This window comes from Myotis yumanensis, unplaced genomic scaffold, assembly GCF_028538775.1.
Source record: "Myotis yumanensis isolate MYYU_CA2020_CCGP unplaced genomic scaffold, mMyoYum1.0.hap1 SCAF_5, whole genome shotgun sequence".
Taxonomy (NCBI): domain Eukaryota; kingdom Metazoa; phylum Chordata; class Mammalia; order Chiroptera; family Vespertilionidae; genus Myotis; species Myotis yumanensis.
In genome coordinates, this window is record NW_027223756.1 from 30295418 (window position 1) to 30320485 (window position 25068).

General features: G+C 46.4%; 1 long non-coding RNA gene across 1 annotated transcript; it reads left to right on the plus strand.

Moving 5' to 3' along the window:
- The first annotated feature begins 303 nt into the window (after positions 1–303).
- On the plus strand, positions 304–17914 carry LOC139011653 (uncharacterized). Its single transcript, XR_011471616.1, has 2 exons — positions 304–380; positions 17821–17914. It is a non-coding gene; the product is annotated as an uncharacterized lncRNA (long non-coding RNA).
- Positions 17915–25068: the final 7154 nt, after the last annotated feature.

Genomic DNA, 25068 nt, shown 5'->3' on the forward strand with positions numbered 1-25068 from the left:
TCAGGGGCCTGAGGGGAAGGTGCTGTCCGGTAAGGTCACATAAACTGGTTGAAGCCAGTAGAGGTAAGGCGGGGACAATTTGAAGTGGGGCACAAGAGGCATCCCATGGAGTAAGAGGGACATCACATGACACTGGGAAGGGAGGCTGTGATACGAGGGAGAGCTGTGTCTATCAAAAGAGGGGGGTAGAAGCTGGTCTGGGCAGGCGCATGTTCCTGACACAGATGAAGAGGGAACTGTAGTAATCTGAGGCCCTAGAGGGCACCTCCTGTTTGTAAGGCACCCAATCAGGCCACTGCCCACCGATTTGTGTGCCAAGGAGACCATTTCTGACTTTTGGGGGAATTTACTAAGTATCCACAGCATCATCCATGGGAAAGGTAAGGAGGAGAAGCATTAATTTGCTCCTCAAGGTACCTTCATGTGATCCGTGTTGGATGAAAGGCTAGTATAGGGAAACTCCCTGAGATGCAATATGACGCCAGCAGCAAAGGCACCAGGGAAATGGTGGACACTTAACTCTCGGTAGCCTCAGGCTTGGCTGACTACCCAGAAAACTGGAGTGCCTCCCGGGAAGGAGGTTAATGAATGCAGAGTGTGATAACTGCCTGATGTCATCTGTTAACTTAGATCGCATTGTTCTTTCTGGTGGTTTTACTATTAACCCCCTATAAAAAGAGGGATATGGATTCTTCCTGGCAGGCCACCACTGGAAGCAGCTGCTTTGTTCCCTGTATGTAAGTTTCTCTTATTAAAACTCTCATGAATTTGAATAAGGTATATGTCAGTTCTTGAATTTGACTTTTGGGGCTTTCCCTAGCAGCCGGGAAGGATTCTCACAGTGTTTATCAGGAGACTCTGGCCTGGTAACTATATTTATTCAGGAATCAGTATCTATTTAGTGAGCATCTACTATACCAGGCACTGGAAACACAGGCAGTTATCAAGAGCCTCTCACCAAGCCCACATCCTAGTAGGTGACATGAAGACTTGGTACATGTTCTGAATACATTTCAATGTGCACATAACACAGGTATGTGCTTCGTGGTGGGGGCTTATGATGCTGCTTCGATTCCTCCATAATCTACCCCTGTCCCCACTCCCACCCCTGGCACACCCAGGCCCACACTGACAGCCCCAGGCAGGTGAACAATTCCAACCCTGCGGGCCAGCTCATCCTCATTTATCAAGAAGTTTAATTTTGCCAAGAGCCAGGGGCAATGGAAGCAGCTCTGGAAATCTGGCTGCTTGTACTCTGGCCTGGGATAGGCAGCCCAGAAATAATTGCCTCTTTGGAATGTGCACGTGTTTCCTGCTTTTTGTGGGGGCTATTCCCTCCCAGGGCTGCTGCTTCTTTTTTTAAATCATTTTTTTATTGTTCAATTATAGTTTACATACAATATTATATTAGCTTCAGGTATACTCTAGTGAGTAGACATTATATAACATACTAAGTGATCATCACGATAAATCTGTCATCCATCTGACACCATACATAGTGATTAGAATATTATTAACTATATTCCCTCTGCTGTACTTTGTATCCCCAGGGCCGCTTCTTAATGTGAGGAATGAATTAGGCCTGTGAGGCCATTTCAAGGAGAGGATGGAGAATGGGTCAGCCTCAGGGACATTTATCTTGTCCCTCCTCCTTCCTCCAAAGCCACGTTATTCAAGCAGAAGTTTGAAGAGCACCTGCAATCTGTCTGTCACATGCACCGAAGCCTCACTAACGTGTGGTCATATACTTTCCCCCAAAGTCTGCCTCAAAACCCCCGACTGCACAGGAGCCCCTTGCTGTACTGGCTAAAGGTCGTGACCCTGAGACTTGAGCTAGCGAGCGGTTCTCAACATGTGGGTCGCGACCCCTTTGGGGGTCAAACGATCCTTTCACAGGGGTCACCTAAGACCATCGGAAAACACATACGTATATAATTGCATATTGTTTTTGTGATTAATTACTATGCTTTAATTATGTTCAATTTGTAACAATGAAAATACATCCTGCATATCAGATATTTACATTATGATTCATAACAGTAGCAAAATTACAGTTATGAAGAAGCAACGAAAATAATTTTATGGTTGGAGGTCACCACAACATGAGGAACTGTATTAAAGGGTCGCGGCATTAGGAAGGTTGAGAACCACTGAGCTAGGCTCTAAAGGCCGCTTTGCTCTAGGAGTCTTCCCCTTGCTGCTGTGTCGTGCAAGATGTCTCCTTTTACCTGCTCTGAGTAGGGAAACAGAAAGTTAATGATGCCCTAACTGGTTTGGCTCAGTGGATAGAGCGTCGGCCTGCAGACTCAAGGGTCCCAGGTTCGATTCCGGTCAAGGGCATGTACCTTGGTTGCGGGCACATCCCCAGTGGGGAGTGTGCAGGAGGCAGCTGATCGATGTTTCTCTCTCATTGATGTTTCTAACTCTCTATCCCTCTCCCTTCCTCTCTGTAAAAAAAAATCAATAAAATATATTTTTAAAAAAAGAAGAAAGAAAGAAAGTTAATGATGATGAGTCCAAATTTTCCCAGGTGTGGAGACAGCCAGATGGATCCTAATGCCATCTGGGCTCAGACCATTAGACCTGTAACTGCACCAGGATGGTCGCCTCCTTTGCAGCTGTGGAAAGTGTGAGGAGAGTGACAGGAAGAGAGAAAGAATGGAGTGGAAATGACTGTAACAAAGGAAAGGGTTCACTTATCTGCCCCAAATCTGGTGGGGTCTTCTGCAGGCCCTTGAGATTATCTCCCCGATACCAGCCCTGGCAGTGATTCCCTGGGGATCCCGACGTAGACCCCTGACCCCTGGGTCCTTGGCTAAGTCAACAGGTATGGGGAGAGGGGCTCCAATGCCATGCAATTATTTAACTCCAGGCCTCAGTGAAATCCTCTGGGATCACAGGCCTGTTGACTATATTCTCCCTAAAATAATCCCCTTTCATGTAGGTTATGATATGGTCTTGAGAAAGAAATGGTTGTCAGGGTAGGTGCAGGTAACCATGGCCCGGTTTAGTGTTCCCTCCAGGTTTAGTGAAGACCTCCAGGCCTGAGGAACTCCTGCTGGTGCTGCTTGCAGCTCCAGTCCTCCAGTAGACCCACAGAAGTGCTGTGCTATTCTGTTCCTTTCCTGTCTTGGCTCTTGGAAAACTCCTATTCATTCTTCAAAATGCTGATCAAATATCACCTCTTCTTGAAGCCTTCCCTGATCTCTTTTCAGACAGAGATCACTCTCCTTCAAGTCAGTACTTCACTCTGCAAACAGCCTGATCTTGAGCAAATTATTATGAAACCTTTATAAAATGGGGGTAATATAGCCCTTGCAGGGTTAGGGAGGAATTAGAGATGATGTAACTTTTTAAAAAAGATATTTTATTGATCTGAGAGAGAGGAAGGAAGGGGGAGAAAGAGAGAAACATTGATGTGAGAGAGAAACAACTGATTGGATGCCTCCTGCATACATCCCAAACCTGCAACCTGGGTATGTGCCCTGACCAGGAATTGAACTGCCACCTTCTGGTATGGGAAGATGCTCCAACCAACTGAGCCACACCAGCCAGGACAGAGAGAATGTATTTTATGTATTTTTAAAACCTATTATTGTGCCTGTCATATAGTAAGGGCCAGAAAATGACAGGTCTTAAGTGATGCTGGCAGTGGTAATAATTTTTCAGTGGTCTGTTTACATATCTGTCACCTCTAACAGATTACGAACTCCTTAAGGACAAGGGCTACAGTTGAATCACTGCTGTATCCATAGCACCCTGACTGTCTGAATAAGCACCCAATAAAGGGTAATAAATGTCAGCAATATCATTAGGATACTTCAAATAATATTAACTGGCCTTTAGTGCATGTTTACTGTGTGCCCAGCACTGTTCCAAGCAATTTACCAGGATTATCTCACTTAATCTTCACAACAATCCTATAAGGTGATATCTCCATTTTATAGATGAGTAAACTGAAGGTTAGACAATTTGTCTGAAGTCACACCATTAGGAGTGAGGAATGAAGGCAGTTTCAGAACCAGGTCAGTCTGACTCCAGAGTTTTCCAATAACTGCGTATTTGACTGCTGAGCATGCTCTATGCAATCTTCAGTCCACCTGTCTTTCTCTTCCACCTGACAACAGAAACTGGATTTGGTTTACTTATGTAGTCCCAGACCCCAGCATAGATCCTGGCACACAACTACCCCCAACCCCCAACCCCCCAATGTTTTTTGGATAAGTAAATGAGAAAAGGAGAGGGAGAAAGGAGAAAGTCAACTGCGCCTAAAAGAGTGTTCCCTTGGGAACAGATAGAAGCTCAGAAAAATGTGAGCTGAGGGCTCAGGCAGCCCCTCCCCATCCCCAGGACCCCTACCATAAGTTATAGGGGACAGAGAGATGTTTGTGGTACATGAGTGAGCCAGCATTTGAGAGAAGAGGAGACAAAAGTAGGCCACAGCATCTCTGTGCCTCAGAAAACTAGACTGCAGGGGACCAAGGAGTCACCCCCAATTTCTCTGAACTCAACATTCAGGGCCTGACCTCACTCAGCAGGGTCACGGCCTGAGAAAAGACGACCTTGCTGGAGGTAAATCTCTCTTGTGAGTGGGTAGAAGGTCTCTGCGGCTTGTCATCCTGTCAGCACCCTGAGGTGGGGGCAGGGCCTATCTGACCTCAGGGCCAGGGTTGTGGGATCTTTGTCCAGCTGTGTCCTAGCTCACCATGCTTCTACAAGTCCAGTTGGAGCTAGGGAGGGAGAAGGAAATTTAATTTACATTTCTCCCCTCAATTCAGAGTCTGGGCAGCTGTTCTGACTGCTTCACTGAAATATTCTTTAATTTTGAGTTTCTTTTCTCATTATGACTCGAAAATTAAAATGTCTCTGCCTTGGGCAAGTTAAGACTGAGTGAGGGCCGGCTGCTGTAACACATTTCTTACTTAAGTCAATTTGGAAACACCAACACCGACTGCTTTCTCTCAGGGCAGGTGACCCATAGAAGGAGACAGAGCAGACTTTAGCCTCCCTCCTCCCCAGAGCATCGGCATTAATCCTCCCATTATTCCTGCAGCCCTCACTGACCTGTTCTAATCACAAACTTAATAACACTCTGTGCTTGTAAAGCTCTTTGTGTATTATTTCCAGCTTATCCTCACAATAACAGCGCTGCTAGGAAGAAAAGCAGATATTCTTGTCCTTGTTTTTTTAATGAGGGAACTGAGGGCCCACAGCATTTTACAGATGCTAGACAAAGCCCCTGATATCCATGCGGGAGAGGGGGGTGTGGAACTTGTGAGCTCTCCCCTTCAGATCTCCCTGCTTTACAGAAGACAGCTGGAGAAGGGCTGCCTCTTTCCATTGCCCCAGAACACTGACTGGAAGACCACTCAGGAGTGGTGTGATCTAGGGCAGGTTCTGTCCCCCTCTGAGCTTCAACTTCCTTATATTGAAAAGAGGAGCACCTGGCCAGGTGGCTCAGTTGGCTGGTGTGTCATCCCATACACCAAAAGGTTGTGGGTTCGATTCCCAGTCAGGGCACATACCTAGGTTGCAGGTTCAATTCCTGGTTGGGGCGTGTATAGGAAGCAACCAATAAATCTCTCTCTCTCTCTCAAAAAAAAAAAAAAAAAAAAAAAAAGAGAGAGAGAGAGAGAAAGAAAAGAAAAAGAAAAGTGGGGTTGCTCAGTAGGTACTTGATATATGGGGGAAATCATTTTGTAAAATGACTGTCTAACCCCTATGCTGTACACCTGAAACTAAAAATAACATTGAATGTAGATTCTAGTTGAAAATTAAGATTTTTTAAAAAGGAGCGTTGCCCTAAATTTTGCCTAGAACCACCTTGCAGCACACGTGCCCCGACCCCAGCGGAAAGGAGGACGATGTTCTCTGCTGCTCTGCTCCATCTCCGTGATTATGGCTCTCTCCTCAGGTGGCATAGTGACTGTGCCTTCCTGCATGACAATACCCAGTTGTCTTTGCCCTGCTCTTTTTTTCACGCTGCGGATCTCTCCCTGATTTGCTCACAATTCTGAGAGGAATATTTGGTCCACATGGGTTCTCCCAGTAGAGCTCCAGAACATCCCCCCTGAGAGGGGCCTGGAGAAGACAGTCTGGTGGAAGGTGGCCCCAAGATTGCCTCAAACCTTAGCAACACATTGTTTTCTTTTTTTGTTTTTATTTTGCTGTTGTTGTTATTAATCCTCACCCGAGGATATTTTTCCATTGATTTTTAGAGAGAGTGGGAGGGGGAGATACAGAAAGAAAGAGAAATATTGATGTGACAGTGACACATCAATTGGTTGCCTCCCACATGTGCCCCAACCAGGGCCAGGGATCAAGCCTGCAACTGAGTTATGTGCCCTTGACCAGAATCGACCCTGGGACGCTTCAGTCTGTGGGCCAATGCTCTATCCACTGAGCCAAACCAGCTAAGGCAACACATTGTTTTCTCTGAGTGTATCAGGAGGTGCCTGGGGCCTTCCAAGGTCTGGAATAGGTTCATTCCACTGGGGAACACAGTCTAGTAATGCAGGCTGAGCTGTGTCTCAAGCAGCATTAAAAGTTGTGACTGCCCTGTCCCAAACAGCGGCATCAGCCTGCTGGGGCACAGGGTCCGATGGGAAAGGGATTTTCCTGTCCCACCTTTGCCCCTATCCTCAGCTCCCTTGAGGATCTGGTAGTTTTCCACGTTCTTCTATTCCCTTTTGTGGGACTCCACAGAACCAGGAGTCCAAGGCACCATGTGACCCTAAACCTCTCCAATAACCTCATGTTTTTGTTTGTGGTGTGAAATGACAGCCACTCCCCCACCCACCCCACCCCGACCTTCTCTGGGGAGTGGGAGTGGAGTGCCAGACTGCTTCAACCCCAAGAGCTACAAAGGGAACTCCAAACCTGTAAGAGCCTGCAGGAGGGACAGTCTGGGCAACCAGGGGCTTCCTGAGGCTGGTGCAGGAGGGAGAGCTAAGGGAGGGAGCAAGGAATGAGTACTTCCTGGAAACAAAGGCTTTGAATTGCAACTCAAATTGAAAAGGAGGTTGCAATGTTGAAGCGGGGACTATCAAACAGATCTGGGATCAAATTTCAGCTCCACCTCACACTATGACATCTTTTTTTAAAAATATATTTTTTTTTTATTGATTTTTTGTTGTTGTTGTTGAATTCAAAGATCCATTTATTTGACTTAGGAAGAATAATTGATGGTCATTCCCTTTTGGCTACTTTCTAAGCACAACAAAATGTAGTTTGTGTAGACAATATTCCTCAATTTCTTCTTTCAACAGATATTTACATGTGTGCCTTCTGAGTGCTGCGTAATGGTTCTGAATAAGACAAACCCCCTATTTTATTGAGCAATGAGTTTTTGTTTTTTTTTAAATTTTTTTATTGCTTAAAGTATTACAAAGGGTATTACATATGTGTCCTTCCCCCCCCCCCCCCCCCCCCCGCCCTTGACAATCCCCTGGTCTCCCCTACCCCCCAGTGTCTATGTCCATTGGTTATGCTTATATGCATGCATACAAGTCCTTCGGTTGATCTCTTACCCCCCTCCCTTCTGCCCCCCAACCCTCCCCGGCCTTCCCACTGCAGTTTGACAATCTGTTTGAGGCAGCTCTGCCTCTGTATCTATTATTGTTCAAAAGTTTATAATGGTCTCTATTATCCATGAATGTGTGAGATCATGTGGTATTTTTCCTTCATTGACTGGCTTATTTCACTTAGCATAATGCTCTCCAGTTCCAACCATGCCGTTGCAAATGGTAAGAGTTCCTTCTTTTTTACAGCAGCATAGTATTCCATCGTGTAGATGTACCACAGTTTTCTAATCCATTCATCTACTGATGGGCACTTAGGCTGTTTCCAGATCTTAGCTATGGTGAATTGTGCTGCTATGAACATAGAGGTGCATATATCATTTCTAATTGGTGTTTCTGGTTTCTTGGGATATATTTCTAGAAGTGGGATCACAGGGTCAAATGGGAGTTCCATTTTTTGTTTTTTGAGGAAACTCCATACTGTCTTCCATAGTGGCTGCACCAGTCTGCATTCCCACCAGCAGTGCACAAGTGTTCCTTTTTCTCCACATCCTCTCCAGCACTTGTCGTTTGTTGATTTGTTGATGATGGCCATTCTGACAGGTGTGAGATGGTACCTCATTGTTGTTTTGATTTGCATCTCTCGGATGATTAGTGACTTTGAGCATGTTTTCATATGTCTCTTGGCTTTCTGAATGTCCTCTTTTGAAAGGTGTCTATTTAGGTCCTTTGCCCATTTTTTGATTGGATTGTTTATCTTCCTTTTGTTAAGTTGTATGAGTTCCCTATAAATTTTGGAGATTAGGCCCTTATCAGATATGACACTGGCAAATATGTTTTCCCACGCAGTGGGTTTTCTCGTTGTTTTGTTGATGGTTTCTTTTGCTGTGCAGAAGCTTTTTATTTTGATGTAGTCCCATTTGTTCATTTTCTCTTTATTTTATTGATTTTTTACAGAGAGGAAGGGAGAGAGATAGAGAGTTAGAAACATAGATCAGCTGCCTCCTGCACGCCCCCTACTGGGGATGTGCCCGCAACCAAGGTACATGCCCTTGACCGGAATGGAACCCGGGACCCTTCAGTCTGCAGGCCGACGCTCTATCCACTGAGTCAAACCACTTAGGGCATTTTTTTTGTATTTTTTAAAATATATTTTTATTGATCTCAGAGAGGAAGTGAGAAGGAGAGAGAGAAACATCCATGATGAGAGAGAATCATGGACCGGCTGCCTCCTGCACGCCCCCTACTGGGGATGGAGCCTGCAACCCGGGCATGTGCTCTGACTGGGAATCGAACCTGGGACCCTTTAGTCCGCAGGCCGACGCCCTATCCACTGAGCCACACTGGCCAGGGCTCAAGCTATGACATCTTAAGCAACCTCTGGAAACGTCAGTTTCCTCCTTCACTTTCCACAGTGGTGATTATCCCATGATGTTGTTACAGGATTGAATGAAATAATGTACATAGACATTTACCAAAGTCTCTGGAATATATTAGGTGCTCAGTACATGGTAGCTATTATTATTATTATCATCACTAGAGGCCCAGTGCACTAATTCATGCACCGGTGGGGTCCCTTGGCATGGCCTGCGCCCTCTCGCAATCCAGGACCCCTCGAGGGATGTCAGACTGCTGGTTTCAGCCCAATCCCCGCAGGCCAGGCCGGGGGACCCCACCAGTGCACAAATCCATGCACTGGGCCTCTAGTATGCATATAAGATCCTTGGCTAATCTCTTCCCGCCCTCCCCTCTCCCTCTTTCCCTTGGAGATTTATCAGTCTGTTCCATGTTTCCATGCCTATGCATTGAGCGTCTGCCCCCTGGTGGTTAGTGCGCATCATAGCTACCGGCTGAATGGTCGGATTAGGCATATATATATATATATATATACACACATATATACATATATACATATATACATATATATATATAATTATTATTATTGGTATCAGTATTGTTTTTGAGAAGTAGAGACTGGAGATTGACCTTCCTGTTTGTAGAGACACTCAGCCACAAAACATGGGAAGAAGAAATCCTAACACAGGGGTCTTCCTCCACCCGACACTCTGTGGTCTGGTGAAGCCCCAACCTTACTTCTCTGACTGAGTCAGACACAAACCCAAAGGCTGTTTCCTGTGGCAGCTCAATTTACACCAGGAACAAACAGCATCTTGGGAAATTAGAGCCACAGACTAAGCAGTCAAGTCTCTTTCATTTCAGATAAAGGGGCCCCTGTTCTGATTCCTGTCAGTGACAAGGGATGATGCTTAGGCTGCCACTGAGCATGAGGGTCAGGCGAGAGGGAACAATGGTTGGGCAAGTGCCAAGGGCTTGGAAAAAAACTAAAGTCCCAAGAGAGAAACCAGAGCTGCCCCAGTGGGTGCTGCCTTCCCTTTCCATGCCTCTCACTCTTGCTCCTCCCCTCTGTCCGGTTTCTACCTCCCCCACCCCCATCTCTAATGAGGGTGGGACTATGATGAGACCTCAAAGGGTAGACATTGGGGCTCCTCTGGCAGGGAAGTAATTTAGAGTGTTGGGTATCCTCCTATATCACCAAATCTTGGAATCCAAATATAATTAGAGAACTGTATTGCTACTTAGGTAGCAATCCTAAAATCCTGAGAAATGAGAAACCACCTCATCCCACCTCCCTTCCCAATCCCAGTTCCCTCTTTCTTCTTTTTTCTGCTCTCCTTTCAGCTTTCTTTTTCTTTCTTTCTTTCTTTCTTTCTTTCTTTCTTTCTTTCTTTCTTTCTCTTTCTTTCTCTTTCTTTCTTTCTTTCTTTCGTTCTTTCTTTCTTTCTTTCTTTCTTTCTTTCTTTCTTTCTTTCTTTCTTTCTTTCTTTCTTAGCTTATTTTTCTTTTCTTCTTTTCAAAAATATTTTTATTGATTCCAGAGAGGAAGGAAGAGGGAAAGAGAGATAGAAACATTAATGATGAGAAAGAATCATTGATCGGCTACCTCCTGCACACCCCCTACTGGGGATTGAGCCGCAACCCAGGCATGTGCGCTTGATCGGAATCAAACTCGGGACCTTTCAGTCTGCAGGCCAACGCTCTATCCACTGAGCCAAACCGGCTAGGGTTCGGTTTTCTTTTCTTTTCCGTTTTCCTTCCTCTGCCTCTTCCACTTTCTCCTCTCCTTATTCACAGGCTGGCTCTGCAAGTTTTCAACTTTTGTTCCAGGATGCCCCCTATACATACAAGAATGTCTCTCTTTATTTCTCTTGTTCCCTCTCTTCTCTCTGATTGCCTCACCCAGAGGCAGGGATTCCTGCCTTATCTGATAGAAGTTTAAAAGAGAGCTAAGTCCCAGGGTGTAGGCTCAGGCTGGGACTGGGGCTGGGATACATGGAACAGAAAAGCATGAATTGGCTCATGAGAGCATAAAAGATGGCACAGACGAATGTAATGCAGTATTGATTGGGCTCCAGGTGACTCACCACCTCAGAGGAGCAATCCGGGAGAGTGATGTCATTGCTGGAACTGTGGTGACACTGGCAGCTGCACCCCATCCCTGCCCTAAGAGCTTTCCTTGACTTATTAGCTTCTTTTTGCCTCTCCATTACAGAGCAGGTCTGGGGAAGCAGATTTCACCTTTGATGTCATTTAGAACCACAATGTGGTTTTCTTAGACTGAGACCTTCCTTCCCACATCCTCACCTCCACTTCCTCTGCCTGTTTTAGTAGATGTACTAATGTGCACATGGTCATTCACTGTCTCACAAACGTGTGCACACTTTTTATATGTATGTACAGTTTATGTGCATATGCTTGCACACACACACACATACACACACACACACACACTCACTCATACACACTCCCACCCATCATCTGTTTCTGTCAGTGAGGGGGAAAATCTGGGCTTCCAAACAATGTTAAAGGGCTCTGGGGGGCTGATTCTCTTGGGAGTAATTTGAGGAAGAACTCCATGTGTTCTCGTCTGCTGGCATCTTGATGCCGAGTGCCTCTTGATTTCAGAGACCATACACTTGAGCCACAGGAAGCCCAGCATTTGGATAGGCATGTGTGTCCTTGAATACTGTATGTGCATTCCCAACTTCATAATCATGAGGAAACTGGGAAGGGATGAGGTTGGCAGGGGACAGGGATAAGTGGAGGAGAATTTGAGTAGGGCTAGAGACTTTAGAAACTGACTCCAAGACAAATGTCATCATCATACCCTTCTCCCACCCACCCCCAAGTTGACTGTATTTTACCCTCTACATCCTGGGAAGAGAGTTCAAGCTCATGTGCTAATTAAATACCAAGAATCCAGCTTACACTGAGACTAAAGAAGGTTTCCAAATATGAGTGTGAATATTAATATCATGCAAATCACATGCAAATGAATTGAAAAAGAACAGTTAGTCTGGAGTGAAGGCAGTGCCACAGTCCTCATAATGGGGTGCTTCTGGAACCTGGGTGGAGGAAGTGCCCACTCTAGAGCTCTGGAGGTCCTGGTCTATAACACAGTAAAAATGGTTTGTTTTGGCCATAAAAACTGAGAGGTATTTGTCAAATGGCCACCTGAAGTGGTGGTGGTGGCAGAGGTGGATTTTCCATGAAGCTAATGAAGCTTAAGCTTCAGGGCTTCTCATTTGCACAGGCCCTGTTCAAAGCCTGCTCTTAATTTTATGTTTATAATTTTATACTATTTTTCTTAAAGAGGGCTTCCCCAAATTATAATAAACCTGGGTTAACCTCTGCAATGAAGAGAATAAACTCTCTGGTCTTAATTAATTAGCAGCCTCATTTGAAACCATCTCTCTCTGTCAAAGATGCCCATCTGCCAGAATGGCCTAGTATGCCCCTTCCTTTGGGCAGAAGAGGACCCTATGGCCTTCAAGGCTGCTCTTAGCTCCAGAACGCCATCATTTTTTTCTGTGAGGCTGGTGAAGGAGGAAGATGAAGGCAATGCTTGGTTGTTAAAGGGAAGGTGAACCTCTTGCCCAAACCTTGAAAACCTCAAGAAGCAAGTACCTGATAAATAATAATACCTAACAGTTTATGTGCATATGCTTGCACACACAAGCATATGAGAGTTTGAGGTAGGGAAGAGATATGTTATGGAGATTTGCTATAAACAAGGAAACTGAGACTCTGAGAGGTGAAATTACAATAATAAATAGCTCACGATCCAGGGAAGATTACAAATATTATTATATATTATACTTCTTTAATCTGCACAACAACCCTACAAGCTAGGTGCTATTATCATCCTTATTTTAGAAATGGGGAAACTACACAGAGAAGTTAAATAACTTGCCCTAGACAGACTAAAGAATAGGAGACTAAGATTCAAACCCAGGCAGTCTGGCTGCAGAGTATTTGTTCTTTTCTTTTTTAATTTTTATTAAAATATATTTTTATTTATTTCAGAGAGGAAGGGAGAGAGATAGAAACATCAATGATGAGAGAGAATCATTGATTGACTGCCTCCTGCATGCCCCACACCGGCGATTGAGCTAACAACCCGGGCATGTATATGCCCTAACCAGGAATCGAATCATGACCTTCTGATTCATTGACTGACACTCAACCACTGAGCAACACTGGCCGGGCACATAGTTCTTGTTCTTAATCAGTTCACTACTCAAATAACTGGTGCATGGTCCTGGCCAGAATTCAAATCCAGATCTGTTTGATCCCAGAGAGCCCTTTCTCATCACCATTAAGTACAACCACCTCCCTAATGAACCAGAAAGTTGTGGCTGGGGCCCTGGAGAAAGGAACAAGGTATTTGTAGGACGTCCAAGTGATTAGTCTAAGGACCAAGGTCTAGCCAGGGAAGGAAGGATGAGGAGTACCAGTGTTCCTCCTGGGCTCAGGGTGGGCAGAGAGCCAGCAATCACCAACCTGCAAAGAGCCTGGGGAGAATTCTTCCCTCCTGAGCCCTCAAGAACCCAAAGTCTTTGACCATTTTTGCCCATACTTACAATTTCCTGACCAAAGAGATCAAGATTATAGTCAGAGGTGTGTTTAGGGAGGTCACCATGGCAACAAAGAATATTGGGTTAGGGGTAAGGGTGAGTTAGGGGACAGTTACGAAAATTCAAGAGTAAAATAATGAGATCCCAAACAAACCAAGGTAGTGGCTGTGGTGTGAAAAGAGATGCTGCAGGAGCAAACGAATGAAGGGTGGACAGAGGTCTTCTTCAAATGACAGAGCCCATATTCAAGCCCCAGTAGAAAAAGGGGGATAGAGAATATGGGAGGTGAGGGGGGCAGTAAACAATGAGGCTTTCAGGATGAGCAGCTCCTGGAAGCTGACAGAAGTGTCATTATCCCATCTTCCTGCTCTGTGGGTCCCCTGTCAGGCTGGTCCCCCAGCCCCACTCCCAGCCCCACCCCCAGCTGTGTGTGTGTGTGTGTGTGTGTGTGTGTGTGTAGAAGTGTCAGTCCTGGGCTCTGGGGCCACATCACAGTGGTGAGCTATGGGGAGCATCAGGGAAGTGTGATTTAGAGTCTCATTCCCACTGCCCTTCACTGTGCTACAAGGACAGTTCAATGTAATATATAATTACCACTGCCCAACAAGGCTGAAGTGTACACAGAGCAGAGCTCCCCACCTTCCTTCCGCTCCCTCCTGCCTGCCGGCAGACTATAAATCAGTTTTCAATCCTGAGTGCTACCTGTAAATGTTCAAGCTCAGGATCCTTGCCTCATATTCCTGCATCCCTGGGGGGTGGTTCAGGCTCTGAGCGGGCCCCTCATTCCCCTAGTCCTGATTCTGACATCCTTCTTATTCCCTGATTGATGGTGGGAGGGGCAGCTGGGAGCTGCAATGGCTCTAAGGCAGTGGTTCTCAACCTTGGCTGCACATTAGAATCACCTGGGAATCTTTTTAAAATCCTGATTTCTGGGCCTCATCTCGAGAACCACTGCTCTAAGGTCTCTTGAGCTCTGTCTTAGGGAGTGGAGGTGGGTGGCTCTGTGCCTTCCTGACTCAGCCAGGTCTGAGCTGGACACTACCCAGTGTGTAGCACTATGGACATGCTCCGCATCAACTGGGCAAGACATTGAAACTTACCCCCTCCCCCTAGAATGGCAACCTCCTCCCAGTCCTGCAGGATGTGCCAGAAGGAGGCAGGTGGGCACCTTCCCTGGAGAATCTTCAAAAGACAGCACCCTCACCATGGGCTGATATGGAGATGAGAAGGCACCAGCCATGGCTTTGTCCAGAGCTGGGATGGCAAATCCCATGATGTACCTTGGTGATAAGAGAACAAATCAAGAGAGGAATTCATCTTTTGTCCCTAGCAGGTACCTTGAGGACTTTGATTCTCCCTAAAAAAAAAATGTTGGCTGCTTTCCTTCCCTCTTTCCTGCCCCTCTTTGCTAGGATGACTGCAATGGCCTCCTTATTGACCTACCTGCATCCACCAGTACCCTTCTAACACATCCTCCCGCTGAATGAAGGTCAGTTCATGGCTCTGATTCCCTGATGAAATCTCTCTGTGAACTTCCCTCCATCCTTAGGATAACACCAAATTCCTTGCCATGGCTCACAAGACCTGACCCTGCCCATCTTAACCAGGTCAACCTCATCAAGTACCACGCCTCCTCTCATTACCTCACTCCAGCCACACCAGTCTCTGCTTTCCACTCCTGCCATAGGGCCTTTGCACTGGCAGTTCCTGCAACCTAAAATGCTCTTCCCCTGGCTCCTATTTTTCCTGGTCTGTTGCTATGTTACTATCCTTCTCTGATTACTCTGTCTGATGTAGGTTCCCCTTTCTATCTCAGCACCTGTTTGTTTACTTTATAGTACTCATTATATCATTAGTAATCCTGTATTCATTTCCTCATTTTTTTGTGATTTTCCCAATTAGACTAGAATCTGTCTTATTCACCACTGTATTCCAAGTGCTTAGCATAAAACCTGGCACATAGTAGGTATTAATTATTCTTTGAAATAACTGAATGCATGGGAGTGGCTGCCAGAGGAAGTCTTAGAAGTTGAAACTGACTCTACCTACCCCTCCATCGTACCCCAACTTGTAAGTAGCAAATAGATTCGTCCTTCCCTAGGTCAGGCAGTCGCCCTGGGTAAACTAGGAGCATTCCCTGGGTCCTTGGTCCTCCTTCCTCTCCTTTGGGAAAACTCTGGATGTCCCTGGAGCTGCCCCTCCATGGATCATGAGTCAGTGGCCAGTGTTGACCACCTCCACTCCCCATCAAGGTCCCTGGGTTGCTGAAAAGCATGGCCCAACCAGACTCATACCTGTGCCTATCGGTGGGGGCAGAGAGGAGAGGAGCCTGGAAGGAAGGAATGGGGGGTGTCAGGGCCTTAAAAGGGGGCCAGTGAAAGGAGTCTGAGGACACTGCTCTTCCGCACATTATAATGTCCATGAAGTAAATGCAAATTAACTGAAAGCACCTTTTGAAAAAGCAGCTTTTATTGAGGGAGCTGCTCTAATCCCTAAATGTCTTTATGACTGTGAGGCGCTTCCTGCTGGGGGAGGGGGTAGGAAATGTGAACTCGCTGTCAGGAACTGTTCTGCAGTGCCCTTGTCCCTGTGCTTTTAGATTCCAGACATGCTCCTTTTGGCTAATGGAACTTACAGATCTCTAACCTCTGCTTCCACATTCCATTCCCCTCCCCTGAGTCTGGGGAGCTGGCCTCTGTGTTTGCAGGAGGCTGAGGCTGCTGGATGCTGCACTGCAGGTCTAGATGTTGAGTGAATCTTAGGGACTGTAAGCAACTGAGTGTGGCTACAGTGAATCAGCTCTGTGGGCTCTCTAGTATAACTACACCTGGGCATGTAAAAAATCCCCATGTCCGTGTGCAAAAGTATGTGTGCTGTATGCACCAGTGGGTTTGTGTCCATTAATACACCCCTGGGACCAAATATCACTGTTTGTGTCTGTGCACCTGTGTGTGTGTCTGCCCCCACCCCCATGTCTCCATCCATTTGTACTCCTCCTCAGGTTGTGTGTGTGTGTGGGGGGGGGTCAATGCTTTTTCAAGAACTAGTGACTTTTATCAGAATGGTAATGAACTGATGATATATGGAGGCTCTTGGGCTCTGGAGAGAAACAAGAGAAGAACTGGGGACAGAGTGGAGGCTGGCAATGCTTAGGGCTAAAGGACCTTGCCTCTCAGAGAATCCATTCCAGCTCTGTTCAAATTTTAGAGGGTAAGGGATGGGGACAAAGGAGGCCCAGGAGATGTCTGAAACACATTATCAATATTCCCAGCCTGGCCTGCCTGCCTCTTCCGGAACCCTCCATTATTCCCTGCTTTGCTGACTATCTTGCCCTCTCGACACACTCACCTTGACTATGGAGCTATGAGGAATAAGCCTGGCTATTCCACTCTCCCAGCCTCTGCCACTCTGGCCCTCACCCAAAACCAAGTCCTGCCCAGAGATGGATAGAGGGGACCACTCCTCCTTATTGGATAACATAGAAGTCTGACAGGGACAGGGACACACAAGCAGGCCTTGGAGCACAAACTCTGGAAAGTTGCCCCTTGGACATGGAGCCTGTCAAGGACTTAGGGCCAGATGAGTTGTCACTGGGAAAAGAAGGGGACAGTCCAGAAGCTTGCCGAACATCACAGTGAAGGGACCTGGATCGCAAACAGAAATTCCTCTCCTGGGTCAGAGTAGAATAAGTGCTAACCAGCTTCTAGAGGTTTTAGAGAGACTTCCTGCAGACCTGGCTTACAGCTCACAGGGCTCACCCACTGGAAAGCTCATCCACTCACTGCCACAGAGAAGGAGCCATTTCTCCCCATGCTGGAAAGCTCCCCTCCCCCTCATACAGCCTGACACATAGTAAGTGTTCAGTAAATGTTAGTTCTTGTGCATATTAGCATAATCTCCTGTTGGAAAGTCTCTGAGGTGGTCCCTGCAGAGAGGGCTGAGCCTCTAGGATCCTAGCAGTTAGGAGGGACATGAACAGTGCAAAGCAGGCATGGTGCCAAGATGCTCAGCTGAAACACCAAGGAGACAGGACCCCGGCCTCCACTGTGGCCTCTCCTTGACCTGCCCCAGCTTCTGAGGGACCTCCTCTCTCTGAGCCCTACAGGGAGTCCTCCTTCTTCCCCAGGTAGGCCCAGTGACCTTAAGCTAAAGTCTGCAAATACTCGTATATTCTTGGTGAATCTTGGAAATGAAATTGTACTCAACATTTGTATAGGGCTTTCCTGCCATCTAGCCCTTTACAGACATTAGCTAATTAAATGGAGGGGGAGGGGAAGAAAGAGGGCCTGATCTTTGAAGCCAAGGACTCCAGCCCTCCTGACCTGGGCAGCTCCAGTCTCATTCCTTCTTTCTTTCCTTGCAAGGTTGGATTTACTTTAAAGAGAAAGCAATTCCTGGGGAGTTGGCCACTGAGTCAGAAAACAAAGGGAAGAGGGAGTTTGACAATATGTTGAAAAGGTAAGTGTCTTCCTGAATTTATTCTGTCCCACTGCCAGTCATATCCAGCAACTGGCTCTGTCTGAAAGTGCAATTATGTGTCTGCCATGAATGGGTCAGCCACCTTCTCTCCCTTGGAAGAGGACATGAGATCAGACAGACTGTAACTAGAACCAGAACAGGTTGTCAAAGATCCTTCCCAGAGGGAGCAAGGCACAGAACTGTTCAGCCTGGTCTAGAGACAGGGCCAATCTCTCAGCCTAGCTGGGAGTCACAAACCTGGATGGCAGCTTCTAGCCTAGAGAGATTGAGTAAACCTCTGGCCCCCATGCCCTCCCTGAACACGAGGGTTAGAAGTAAGCCATCCCAGCACTGGTAGAATTTCTTGCACTGTCCATCCCCCACTGTCAGCAGACCCTGTCTGTGCCAGCAGTCAGTCAGTGAGTGGAGCTGCCCCTGTAATGGGCAGCAAGTCAATTCCCACCTGGGGAGGAGAGAAGGAGCAGGAGGGAGGGAGAGTGGTGGAAGGGAGGGGGATGGATGGATGAATGGATAGATAGATAGATAGATAGATAGATAGATAGATAGATTGATTGATTCAGGGGTAGGACTGAGGGGAAAGACCAAGAGAGAAACAGAGTCCAGTCATAAAGACTGACCTAAGGAAGAAATAAGCCATATTTTAGACTGAGACTGTGGGAGAATGAAAAGGATGAAGACTAGGAAAGAAGGAAGAAGAAACAGCTCCATAGGTAACAATGGTGTCAAGATTAAGGATTTCTTGGAATCAGAAACACCAATCAGAAAGGATATATGCACCCCTATGTTCACAGCAGCACAATTTATAATAGCTAAGATTTGGAAACAGCCTAAATGCCCATCAGCAGATGAGTGGATTAAAAAACAGTGGTACATCTATATAATGGAATACTATGCTACTGTAAAAAAAAAAAAAAGAAAGGAAAGAAAAAAAAAAAAGGAATGCTTACCATTTGCAACAGCATGGATGGACCTGGAGAGCATTAGAACATTATGCTAAACAAACTAAGCCAGTTGGAGAAAGATAAATATCATATGATCTCACTCATTTGTGGAATATAATGAACAACATAAACTGATGAATAAAAATAGAGCCAGAGAAAAAAATATCTTAGAATATAATAGAAGTAATCTTGTTACTTGCAGATTTTTAATATCTCCTACTTTTGTGATTATTATACTATGTTAGTATAGTTTCGGTAATCCTATATAATAAAAAGCTAATATGTAAATTGTCCCCTTGGGAGTTTGACCGGGAGACCGGGAGTTCGATCACTTGCTATGATGTGCGCTGACCACCAGGGGGCGGCACAGACCATGATGGGCAACCAGCGGCGGTGGAGGGAAGGAGGAGGCAGGGAGGCAGGGAACCTGATTGGCCAGGCCTAGGGCCCCCTATCCGTGCACAATTTCATGCACTGGGCCTCTAGTATTATTATATTTAAGATCTTTTTTTTGAAATATTAATGTTTATTGCATGTATTATATTTTAAATCGTTTTTCCTGAAATATTAATGTTTATTGCAAAAATAAAAAGATTGAGGATTTCTTGGCACAGCCAGGACAACCCCATGTAGGAATCTCCCTAGAAACCTGAGAGAGTTGCCATAGGCCCCAGGAAGGAGATCCACACCTCTCCCTCCCTTTCCTAAGGACAGCATTTGCAGGGGCCCACCTCAGATGTGTGGGCTTCTTCAAAGGTCAGGCAATGCACATGCTCCATCTTGATCTCATCACAGAGACTTGGCACCTCTTCCCACCCCCAGTTTATCTCCCCCTCCCCCACCAACCTGCCCCAGCCCGCTGGGATCTCATCAGTCTGCCTGGTGCTGATTGGGGAGTCAGCAATCTGGAGGCCCCACCAAGTCTAACAGAGGAGGACCTGACCTCCCCTCATTGAAATTAGCTGTCTCATAAGAAATAGTCATTGAACATCATAAAACCAATTAAAATTTCGGAGTCAGGGCACAGGAGCAAGCAGGAGTCTGGGGAGCTCTAACAACAATGAGCCAACTCCAAGGGCACAGCAGTACCTAACAGCTCCCTCCTCCCAGGCCCAGGCCCCAGAGCTGCAAAGTTTCTACAGATGCAACAGAGAGTATGAGGCCAGACCCAAGGAAGGCTGGCTGGCTTGCTGGCTGGCGCGGGCTGGCTGGCTGGCGGGGGCAGTGAGTACTGGAATGGTTTCTTCTCTTTTGTGACTGGCTGCCTAACAGAACATGGTTCCTCCCTCCATAGTCCTCTCTGGTTCTAGAAAGCCTCAAACGTTCCCCATTAAGTTACCAAGGCAACCATAGCCCAGTAAGATTCACAGTGAGGTTGGAAAGAGAGCAGAGACTGACAGCAACCCCACAACAGGCTGCCAGGGTGGGGGTACACATCTCAGAATGAGCAAGGAAGCAGAAGCTTCAAGCCAAAGCTAACATCCCCTGCCTCCCTGTCCAGCCTGTTCCAGGGTCTGTTTTCCTGCAGTTTGTGGGTTTGCACTACCAGGTGGGTGAAAAGATAGCATCAAAGCTTCTCTCACTGTCAGGTGGGAATAGGGGGGATGCTCTTCCACAGCTTCCCTGCATGGCAGATGTTTCAGTTCCTGGCTGAGTCTATGGGCCCCTTGCTTTTAAAGGCCAATAGAATTTAAAAATAAATAAATAAATAAATAAATAAATGCCAGTAGAACTCTCTCTCATAACCACCTGCTCCCTTCATGATGGCCCCTTGGGAGGCAGTGTTGCTAAGGAATTATGAGGAGCACAGGCTGTTTTGGAATCAGACAGAGTGGGTTTGGCTCTTGCTTTGTCACTTTCTAAGACTGTGTGACCTTGGGCAAGTCACTTCTCTCTCAGTCTGTTTTCTTAGCTAAAAATGGGGATAATATGATAAATTCCCAGGACTTAATATCATACATATAATGTGCTTCTGCAGGGCCTGCCACTGGATTAGCTTTAAAAAATTAGGCCTGGCCAGTGTGGTTCCACAGTTAGAGCATCAGCCCAGGCATCAATTGGCATGTGCAGGAGGCAACCAATTCATGTGTCTCTCTCGTTCCTCTCTCTCTCTCTCTCTCTCTCTCTCTCTCTCTATCTCTCTATCTCTCTCTCTCTGTCTCTCCCCCCCATCCCTCCCTCCCTCCCTTGCACCCTCTCTAGAAATAAAAATAATAAAAAAATCAATGGAAAAAATATCTTCAGGTGAAGATTAACAAACAATAAAAATGAACACAAATAAATAAAAATTAAAGCTGTTAAAATGTTTTCATTATTACTATTTTGCCGAAACCGGTTTGGCTCAGTGGATAGAGCGTCGGCTTGCGGACTGAAAGGTCCCAGGTTCGATTCCGGTCAAGGGCATGTACCTGGGTTGCGGGCACATCCCCAGTAGGAGATGTGCAGGAGGCAGCTGATCGATGTTTCTCTCTCATCGATGTTTCTAACTCTCTATCTCTCTCCCTTCCTCTCTGTAGAAAATCAATAAAATATATTTTTTAAAAAATGTTTTCATTATTACTATTTTAATTGTTATTGTCATTAAATCCTCAATTTACTCATTTGCAAAATAGGGCTCATTATTTAATGGGTTGCTTAAAGATTATAAAAGATAAAGCATGTGAAATGCTTAGACCAATACCTTAAGCATAGAAAGTGTTCAATGACTAGGAGCTGCTATTATTATGATTTCTACGTCCCTCTTTTCATCTCAAGGCTTTCAGATTATATACCAGGGAGCCATCACTGAGCTGGCCCAAACTCCTAATTCCCTAAGCAGTAGGGGCTGTGAAAATGAGGCTTCTGGAATTGTAATGGGTGAGTGGGTGGGGATTGGTCATTCCTAATAGCCATGCTAGTGAACTTCCAACTCATGTCTAGACCAAGAATGAGCCTTTGACATTTGCACTCCCTCACTTCCATCTCAGGATCCTGAGGTTTCCTGAGCAGGCTGTTGTCTTCCTAATGTCCAGCATACTGGGGAAAGGAGTAAATGGTCATTTAGAATGGAAAAAAGTTTTGCTCCTACACAGAGGGTCAGATGCCAGGCTGGGATAGGAGACACAAGAGAATGGATGACAGAACCATGCAGGTGGGGCTACAATGCATCGTAAAGGTTCCTGTCTTTTATTGGTCCAGCTGAGGCCTCATTTCCATTAGGAGACCTCAGATATGACTAAGCAACTACAGACTGCTCCCAAACCCTCACCATCTTCCTCCTTGAAAATACCAACACTCCTCCACCCCAGTAACACTTCCAGACCCATGAATAGGCTGATTTGGGATGCAGTCTTCCTCATCCTTAGCCCTTTCCACACATCTGTGCCTCACTTATCTAATGGCACACGAATTGCATAGATGGGTGTCCCAGGGGTCTCCAGAGTGTGCCACAAGGTAAAGGGTTGGCTAAAACTATAGTTGGGCCCTGGCTGGTTTGGCTCAGTGGATAGAGCGTCAGCCTGCGGACTGAAGGGTCCCAGGTTCGATTCCAGTCAAGGGCACATGCCTGGGTTGCAGGCTCGGTCTCCGGTGGGGGGCATGCAGGAGGCAGCTGGTCGGTGATTGTCTCTCATCATTGGTATTTCTCTCTCTCTTTCCCTCACCCTTCCTCTCTGAAATCAATAAAAATATATTTAAAAAAAATAAAAATAAAATAAAACTATAGTTGGAAGAACTTAGATGAAACCTCAGGGAAATGTTCTGGTTAAAAGAGGTGGAAAACACATGGAAAAGGCTACAGGCAAGCTATAGAATCTGTTTCTTTGCAGATTTTTAATCAGAAAAGGCCCAATCCCTAACCTCTACTGCCCTAGAGAGCTTGAAAGGTAATGCCTGGGGTAGGGTAGGGTGGGAGTGGGCTAGGGCTGTCAGGACCCGTAAGACATTGAGGAAAGTGAGGCAGTTCTCATGCTATACATGTCCAGAGCCTTCAACACTGGCTTTATCCACCCCTCCTTAGCCTGGAATACCATCTGCCTTTACGCTCCCAGCAACCCTGAAGCCCTGTGGGGTGCACTGGTGCTCTGACAGAGACAGACTCTAGGGAAAACCAGTGACTTTGGGTTCTGATGCCAGAAACCAGATCTGAGGATGACTCGGATATGTCCTCTCCCAGAATAAATTCACAGACTTGGGCCTGTGCCCTCAGCTCTGCTGGCAACAAAGCCTTTGTCTCCAGCCCAGAGATCCCATCCTCCACACCAGGCATCATGCCCTGTTCTTTGAATAGAGAGGACTTGGAGGTGCTAGAGCTAAAGGCCAGATTTTTGGGGGGGGGGGGGAGAGGGGGGCGGGCTGTGTAACCTGATACTGGCATCTTACCCTCCTTGTATCCATAAATCAGTGTCTAAACAGGCCCTGTTATTGGAAAGGAGGAATTCCTAAGTGTCCGTGGCTTTATGGAGACTAGAAGAATGCAGGAGTGGAGTCTTGGGAAGCAGCTGCTGCCCAGAAAGCTTTGGCTGTGTCAGCTAAGGTCAGGAATGTGCCACATTCTACTGACCTGTTCGGCACTCCCTGCCTCACCCCATTCCCATCTGAATCCCAAATGGGTCCAGGAACAGTCACAGAGCACTCTGCTAGATCTGGGAGAAAAGAGAAAAAGACTTTTTTTTCCCCTTTCCCACGATGAAGAACCTAGTGGGCAAGGTATGGGCAATAGCTACACAGATTAATCTGGAAGTCATTCTGAAAAAGGTTCAGTTCTCCAAAGAGAGCCAAACCAGAGTCAGCTGCTGGGGACAGGCAAGGGGCCAGGAGTTACAGCGTGTCCAAACTGGGACCCACCTGGCGTTGGCTATGGCCCCAGGATGGAGACTTGCCCTACTAGCTGATCTCCCAGAGGCAAAAGTCAGGTTCCTTCCTGCCTGAGGAATTTCAGGGACAAGTCAGAAAAGTCAGTTTTCTCTCACATCTCTGTCTCTGCCTGCTAGAAAAATATTGTTTCCAGCTCTCAAAAGGTCTGCCCTGCTCACCCTCAGACTGATAAGTGGATAGAAAAATTTCCAGTGTTCTGAGTCCAGGCTGAACAAACCTGTTGCCCAGAATTCTCTCCTGGGATGACCCAGGAGCGCCCCCTACTGCCTTGTTTGGCTGAAGCCAGCTTTAGGAGAAGGAAGGAAGGAAAGGAAGGAAAGGAAGGAAAGGAAGGAAAGGAAGGAAAGGAAGGAAAGGAAGGAAAGGAAGGAAGGAAGGAAGGAAGGAAGGAAGGAAGGAAGGAAGGAAGGAAGGAAGAAAGAGAGAGAGAGAGAGAGAGAGAGAGAGAGAGAGAGAGAGAGAGAGAGAGAGAGAAAGAAAGAAAGAAAGAAAGAAAGAAAGAAAGAAAGAAAGATGGTTAAAACAGATTCTAGTTGCCCCAGCAGGAGGGACCTTACTTTATACTGCCCCCTCTATACACTGCAGAGCCTGAATCAGAGCTGGACTTCCCCCGGGGTCACTGAGGAGGGAATGTCCAGAGAACAGTCTGGGAGGAGGACAACATACTGGGCCCTACAGCCTGGCCTCTGGGCATATGAGGGCTGTCCAGCCTGCAGATATCCCTGGCTTCATGTTCTGGGTAGCACAATCAACCCCTTCCTCTGAGCCTCAGAGGAAAGAGGCTGTTCCATACTCAGTGAATCGTCTCAGTGAGTATGTGGTGGGGGATCTGCCAGCCTTTTAGGGGGCACAGGAGAGACCCCACTCTTCGCAGGTACCAGTGGGACACATCCAAATTTACCACTGGTAATACAAATTATAACAGATAATAATAGTTGTTTATCAAAGAACCTCTGGCTACATATCTGTAGAGTCTTAAGGTATCTGTAGTTCCAATATTCTATGAGTCTATAGGATTCCAGAGCCCACCCCAGTAGTTGCCTTCTCTCCTGACCACACACTATTCCCCACTCCTAGTTCTTTCTTTTATGTGATTTAAATCCATCTTGCTGCATCCTGAATTGTGGCAGCTAAAAGAAAGGGTTTTTGTCCAACACATCCGATTTTCATGATGAGAGAGAAAAAGAGAGAGAGAACTTTGTCCAGCACATCCCATTTTCAAGATGAGAGAGAGAGAGAGAGGGAGAGAGAGAGAGAATATGAGAATACTGAAAAACCAGAGGAATAGGAAGAAGAAGCAAGAATAAGGAGTGGTTGCCGAAACCGGTTTGGCTCAGT